The sequence below is a fragment of the Megascapheus bottae genome, chromosome X (assembly GCF_031878675.1).
Source record: "Megascapheus bottae isolate mThoBot1 chromosome X, mThoBot2.hap1, whole genome shotgun sequence".
Taxonomy (NCBI): Eukaryota; Metazoa; Chordata; class Mammalia; order Rodentia; family Geomyidae; genus Megascapheus; species Megascapheus bottae.
The window spans coordinates 6,111,116-6,118,879 of NC_143547.1; the positions used below are offsets into that span (position 1 = coordinate 6,111,116).

Sequence of the window (7,764 nt, forward strand, 5' to 3'; positions counted from 1 at the left end):
GTTAGGGATGGTAATTAGAAAAAAATACCACACCCACTCATTTGTACTACCAAGGACTTTGGGGCTGATCACTTTAACCTGTCCCAACTCCTGTTTTCTCATCTGTAAGATGCAATTAATGCTGTCTATTTCCTATGGATGTCATGAGTATTAAATCAGTATGCTAAGAGCTCAAACTGTAGCATAACATCAGTACCCCTTGAGTATCTACCAAACATAGAAACCTCTGGATTTCTCCTCACTGGGGCTCCCTGTGACAATGATCTACATCTCTCTCTCCCCCATCACCATTAATTTTGGTGTGGCTCTATCACTTGATAACTCACCGGACTTTCATGTATTTGGCAACAGTGAGTTGTTGGGGGATTCCTAAATGAAAGGCCACCTCCATTTTCTATCTGAAATGGTTAGGGACTCTTTTGGCTCTATCTAACTTGGCACATAAATGTTCATCACCAGTGACTGGACTGCCTCTCTGGTGGGTTTCCTTTCCTACCCCACCCCACACATGGATTAGTACCACATTTCATAAAGGGGGATGGGCTGAAGGCTCTGGCCTTTGGGAGAAATAAATAAGAGACCCTGAGCAGGGGCAGAGGGACATATTGCCTCTTTAAATCAAAGCCACTGAGGTCTGGAATCAGACTCATGACTGGAAATTTTTCTGTACATTATCTGTAAAATAATGCTTCGTAGGGGTCACAGGGTCAACTAAAGAAGGTTTTTCACATGGGCAGTACCTGGCAGAGAGAGAACAACAACAAATGTTAGCTCCCTTGCTAAATTAGCGACTTAATCTCTCCTCTACCCAAATCTAAGGTTAGAAGAGAAACCAGAGAACCAGACACTTGCTATTTTCCTATTGTGGCTTTGCAGCACCTACTATTCTGGATGGCTATCTGCACATACAGAATATCTCCATTTTGGGTAAAGGGATTTGGGGGGAGGGAGGAGAGAGTCTTCTCTTCCCTTTCCAGGTCCTTATAGCTAGAGCTCTCTGCAATTGCTAGAGCAATCCTAGCAACACCAGGTCACATAGCTCCCAGCCTTTGCTTCTTTCTTTTTCTTTCTTTTTTATTTTTTTGCTGTTCTGATGGCCCTGCTTGTTTTCTAGATACAAGGTTTTGCAATTTATTTCCAAGTTGTTGCCCACTCCCTACCAACTAGTTTCTAACTCAGCAACTGGTATGGAAAAAAACATTTCTTATTTTGTTTCAGAGCAGATTTTCCTAAGACAAACATCACCACAGGAGGTCTTGGAGGGGTTTTTTTGAATAATAAATGAATCCTCTGGATGGTTGGATAGTAGTCTAGGATAGTGCCAAACTGGAATCAATGAATCCCTGGCAAGTTCGAGTCTGATTAGGCTCACAATGCCAAGGGTCACTTCAGGCATGCCTCTAAAGGGTATCTGTAAGGGTGAGAAGCAAGTGTTCATGTGAAGGATACTGACTGTATGTGAGGAGGGGATGAAACATGTCTGGGATTGGCTTCTCTAGGATTCGAAAGGACAGAAAATCTGGGATGCCACTGGGCTTATGATTCTGTACCTTTAAGCTCACCCTAGGGTTCTGCAAGTGGCACAGCTCCTCCTTTTCGCCTCTTGCCTCTCGGGTGAAAAAGAAAAGGGAAAGAAGGGAAGGAAGCTCACAGCCACACTGGGGAAGGCCGGTCCCCTCCCACATCACCACTCATCTATTGTAACAAAGGCACTGCCACACAACATTTCAAAGTTAGCCTAAGTGTCTTCACCAACCATCAAATGATTTTGATGACTCAAAGGGAATAAAGAGACTACAAGAAAACGGTGGGAAAGAGTCCCTGGGAACAGCACGAGGGGGTGGGGAGGCGGGGGAGGGATCTAGCCTGATGCATGCAAAGGCTAAGAATTGTTTTCTCCCTGCTGGCTGCTTTTCTCTTGAAGAGAAGCTTCCAAGAATCGGCTAAATCAAGGGATCACACCAGAGGATGCGAGATAATGCTAAACCAACAAAAACAAAGACCCAAATGAAACAGAGGGAGCCATGAGAATAGGCGGTTATCAAAACTTTGTTTGGCTCTATCTATTTATCATCGCTGCACACCCGGGCTCTGCGGAATATCATTCTGTTGATGTCACTTATCCTCAGCAAAATATTTACACATCCTTAAAAACGCCAGATGAGGGGGGGAGGGAGGTTGGCCCTCTGTCTGCCACAAGCTGCCTCTGCAGCACTGTTGCCAGGTTCTGAGTAGCCCAGATAGTGGGGGATGCAAGGGGATGGGTAGCTTGGGTGCACACAGATCAGAGCTACCAGCAGTTAAAGGAATGCGGATGCCCAAGCTGTACCCTGCCCTGCCCACTTCTACCTGACTCTCTGAGCAACAGCCACATCACTGATATGGTGTCAGTGTCTCTTCTTCTCAGCCTCCCCCCCAACCTTCTCATTGATTAAGGTCCCAAACCATTGTCAATGCCAGGTTGTTGTTCCTTCGAAAATCAGCTAAATTTACCTGGTTTCTCTGTGCCACAAAAGAAATATTCATAAAAGTTTGGCAGACAGGAAGGGAGAGTGACAGCGTACCATGGGGTGGGTGACAATCTGTTCTGCCACAGCCACCTTCATCGTCCATGCCCCATCCCTCGCTTCATCCCTCCATCGTGCCCAAAACCTACTCCAGGGACTTCTGATAGAGAAACACAAAGCAGCAGCTGTTTGGCAACATCTCTACCCCTCGCCAGCAACTGTGGTGGGGTGCCATTTCCCCACCCAGGCGGAGCTTATTCTGAACAATAGTCGGGCTTTAAATGGCAAACAAGCAAACACACAGAGCACAACCCCAACCCCCCCCCAAATAAAACCAACGTGGAGACAGTCAATAACTCCCTCCACAGCAAAAGGCGCCACTGAAATGCATGCAAAAAATGCAGCAAGAATACTGCTCAGTGCTTAACATGGCAGAAAGCCCAAGCTGGTGCGGCCGCCCCCCTCCCGGGCTGGGCATGGGGGGGGGGGCATCAGGGCTCCCGAGGCGCCCATGCTCACTCACCCAGCTCCAGTGAGGATGCGGGGCTGGCCGAGTGTCACAAAGAAGAGCCCAGTACAATCTGGCAAAACCCAACTTTCCACCCAGCTCGCCAGGGCCGCCAGATACGTCAACAGAATCCATCTTTCAAGGGCCTGGAAGGCGCCGGGCTTTCCGGGCCGGGGCAGGATGGCAGATCCGGAGACAGCCGGGTGGGTTCAGTGCCCAGGCATGCAATGTGCCGCGCGCCACCCGCTGTGCCCAATGCCAGCTTGCGGGTAAGCTTTCCCCGAAAAGCCACTTTGGGGACCCTCGCCCCACGAGCCAGCGCTGCCTCCAGGACTTGCCCCTGAACCCATCGGTTAGTGTGCGTGCCACTTGGGCAGCCTGAGCCGGGGCCAGGCGTGCAGCATCCACCTTGGCCTCGGCCCGCGTCCCCGCCCCCGCCCGGCTCTCCCCTCTGGCCCGGCCGGCCTCCGGGCGGGCGCCGTCCTGCCCACGGGAGCAGGCCCCTCCCCGGGCGCCGGGCCCTGCCAGGCGCGTCCAGCCCTGTGCGCCCCCAGAGTCCTCCTGGAGATGGGACCGCAGGGGTGACCCCGACCCCGCGGGGGGGAGCCTCGGCCAAAGCTACCTCGTAATCGGGAGCCGCCACCTCCAGGAAGCCACGGAGTGGTCGCAGTTCGGGGAGCCCTCTGGGGTGGCCTCGCCACTGACTGCCTGAAGGGGGTGCCTCCGCTGCCGCTGTCACCGAGCCGCTGTCGCCGCCACGGGGTTGTGTTGTGCGTGAGCGTGTGAGCGCCTGTGTCCTGCGGAGCGTGTGTCTGCGTGCGGCGCCTGCCCAGCCTTTACTATATACACCGAGGGGTGGGAGGAGGCGGGGAAGGGGAGGGATTGGGGGAGGTGGCAGAGGAGGGGGAGCAGGGGGGGACCAAAGGGTACCGAGGAGGCGGTGGAGGAGGAGGGACAGGTGATCTTGCCCACAGACAGGGTGTGGCTGTGGGCTGCGTGGGGTAGCGGGGAAGGGAAGCCGGAGCTGAAGGGTATGTAGAGGGGACTCACTGGGAGAGGCTCGGGGAGCTGGGGATCCTGCTGCCTTCTGTCAAACTGGGGAACCATTCCAGAGCCCAAGATGAACTGAAAAAGGGGAGCAGAGCCCAGGAGAAGCAGGGGCAAGGGAGGTGGGAAGGGACTAAGCCACCAACCTACAATGCCGATGGGGACACAGGTCCAAGATTTTGCTCAGACAAAATGAGCCCACGGATAGAATCTAATTTCGATTCATGAGGCAATTCCTGGACTAACATAACAGTTATTAAACGCCTACTGTTTGCCAGACCATATGTAATTCCACAAAGTGAAATGACAAAGAAGATGGACAAATGTATAGTTGCTGACGTGCAAATGCATAATACATATCACGAGTACGTTTCATCATTCAACTCTTTTAAATCTATATTCTTAACATGGCTTTAACAAAGAAAAGGAAGCAGCCGCGCTGGTTTACTGAATCCTCCACCATGTAAGGATTTTTCCCCTATGAATCAAAATAGATTGAAGATAGGGGAGAATGACACAGGTGGAACTGTTTTCATCAGAACTAAGAACAGTATGAGTTTAGCTGTTCTTTGTATGCTCAACATCCTCCCCCAACTCTCAATTCCACACTGCGTGTATTAATCACTACTCTCTCTAGTAGAATAAAGAGTGGCCACAAGAGTGTGAGATACCTAGAAAGCCTCCTCTGGGCTAGTTTGTATCTACTATGGGCTCCCATAAGATGCAAGTCGAATGTGGTAGCAGTTAAGGCCAAGTCATAATTTTTTTTGTGGACTCCTCCTTCCATAAATACATACTGAAAGTTACATATCACAACTGCATTTTTCTAAAAATGAATATATTATTAATATTGTAAAAGTTACATATCATAATTGCATTTCCTAAAAATGAATATATTCAAATTGTGAGTTTATTCTTGAAACCAAAAGATTTTTGTGTATTTTTTTAAAGGAAAGATTTCTATAGACTCTAAAAATATGTCTACTCTGCTCCTGTAAGTCAGCCATCAGCCTCGTGGTACCAGTCCTCCATACTGCATTTGTGCTTTTGACAAAGAAGACTCAGATGAAGTAGACCCAGAGTGACATAAGAATAGAAAGAAATACGAGTCTGAGAAGTGAAAATGACAAGTATTAACAGCAAATACCAGTTCTCATTTGGGAAATAAATCACTCATACTAAGTGATGATACCAGTGGAAATATTTGCCTAGGGATATGACTTTGATCATTTTAGTAACCAAAGGCTTTTTCTATAGATCTTATAACCCTTTAGACTTCTTCCATGGTGTTTGGGAGGTCTCACTTGCCAGGACATAGCCTGAATGCAACTAAAGACATAGCTATGTGATTTTTTTGCCAGTCCTGGGGCTTGAACTCAGTGCCTGAGACCTGTCCTTAGGCTTTCTCAAGGCTAGAGCTCTACCACTTGAGCCACAGTACCATTTCTACCTTTTTCTATGTATATGGTACTGAGGAATTGAACCTGAGTCTTCATGCATGCCAGACAAGCAATCTACCACTAGGACAAACTCCTGGCCCAGTAATTATTTATTTTTTTGAAGTTAAATGAAAAACTTATTTCTCCATACAATTATTTTAAGTCATATTTTGAAGGAACCTGACAAGGCATTTTATTTCTTGTGTGTTTTTTAAAATTAATTTTATTGTAAAGATGATATACAGAGGGGTTACAGTTACATAAGCCAGGTAATGAGTATATTTCTTTTTCAACAATATCACCTCCCCCCTCATTTTCTACCAGTTTTTCCCTCCTGACCCCCTAACTCCCCAAACTCTAAAGTTCATTTCCATCATAGTTTCTAGTGAGTATCATTGCTGCATTAGTTCACCCTTTGTCTCTCCATTTCTGTATATTCCCTTCTATTCCCCATATCAGATAAACTTATATACATGACAAGGGGTACAGAAATCAAAAACAGTGACAGAAGGGGGTAAACTAAAGGGAAAAAGAAAACAAAAGAAATAACTGTAAACAGTATGTATATATATATATATATATATAAACTCTTGCTTCCCTTTCTTGAAGTTCATTTTGATAAGCATCATTTTATATGGTCATATGCACCTAATTATTGGGCCATTATAATCCTCTCCTAAGAACAACTGGGCAAGTTTATGACAATTCCATAACGGTTTTGTGTGTGTTGAGGGCATATATGTGGATAGGAAGTAGTGACTGATATTCTGGAGGAAAATTACTAGTCTTTTTCTTTTATTGGCTTCATCATGCTCCTAGGTCAATGTTTGATCTTTGCTGGCAGTTTTGATTCTGGCTTGCTCTTGTTTAAGGTATATGTGTTTTCAGAAAAGCTTACTTTGATTCAGATTAATATATAATAAATAGGCATCATAAGGCCTGTTCCCAAATAAATATACACTTATACCTATCCTTCTGAATTTCCACCATGAATATCCTTTCAAAAAGAAGGAAAAAGAGAATAAGGGAGGGTCTGGATTTGGAGGAGGGGACAGAGGGTGTTTTGGGACAGAAATGGGACATCAGTATGGAGGAAATATATTCATACAGTCAAAGGGCTGTCTAAAAAATAGACAGAGAAAAGGACCTGCCCAAACAGCAAAAAAGAACAACAAAATCTTCCATCATGGGTCAGGGTGCTTTTGAGGACTGTAATTCTAATATCTGTTATTTTGAATAAGGATCAAGACATTTCCCATCTCAGATCTAAGTGTTTTTATCTATATTGTGCTTCTCTAACACAGTATGTACTCATAATCTAGCTTTCACGTGCTTACCAGATGAGTGATTCATGTACTTATTCAGTAAACATCTATTAAGCACCTACTGGTTACCCAGTCATCTCTTCAGTTAGAGAGATGGTTAATATATGGTTGCTGACCTCAGTTTGCTCACAGATGAGTAAATAATCTGTTAATAATTCACTGTGATACCACATGGCACACAATGAGCTTGAAAATGGACTAGGTGATCATATAAGGAGTGGACCCATGGCTGTTCTGGAAGGGTGGGAAATGGCATGAAGCAGAGATGTCAGAAAGACGGAACAGAGCTGGTGACCGTTACTGAGTGTTGAGAGATACGCAGTTATCCATCCTAAGGGAAACGCCTCATATTTGAAAGGAATAGCCAGCATCGAAGCTAGACTATGGAGCATGTTCTAGAGGCAGCAAATACTTTGTAAGTCTGGAACACAGGCTTGAAGGATATGGAGCAATGGAGTGAAAAGGGACGAATTGTGTCCAGAATGATTTTTGCGAAGGGTTTTCTGGAGGGAGGTGAGAGCTGAAGCAGGAATTGTAATGAAGTAGGGAAGAAGAGCAGGAACTTAAGTACTCCGGAGGACTTAGGATGGCTAACTCGGGTGATTGGGGTGTTGGCTGGGGTGGTCACTGAGAGGCTCCTTAGAAAAGAAGCCGATTTGTGTTTAGAGATGATGAATATTGTCATCCATCTTAGAAACAGATCCTGAGATAAAAAGATTCAAGTACGGGAAGTGAAGGAAATACGTGTAGGGAAGGAAGAAAGAGAGACGATAGCCCTCAGGGGCATGCTTCATCAGGGCCAATCAGCACCGTGGGAAACTAGAGATTAGTCCCCTACACAATCTCTTGGCCACTCAAGAGATACAGAAAGTAGTTGAGAACTGGCTGGGGTGCTGATTTTTTGAAGATTGTCATCTGGCACCCAGAATTGGCAGAGG

At 46.3% G+C, this 7,764-nt stretch overlaps 1 protein-coding gene across 1 annotated transcript in view; it reads right to left on the reverse strand.

Moving 5' to 3' along the window:
• Window positions 1-3,730, reverse strand: part of Rai2 (retinoic acid induced 2) — a 58,981-nt gene extending 55,251 nt beyond the window's left edge. Inside the window, exon 1 of the mRNA XM_090325680.1 lies at window positions 3,638-3,730. The gene's annotated coding sequence lies outside the window, so the exon portion shown is untranslated. The remainder of the gene's footprint in view (window positions 1-3,637) is intronic.
• Between the last annotated feature and the right edge of the window lie 4,034 nt (window positions 3,731-7,764).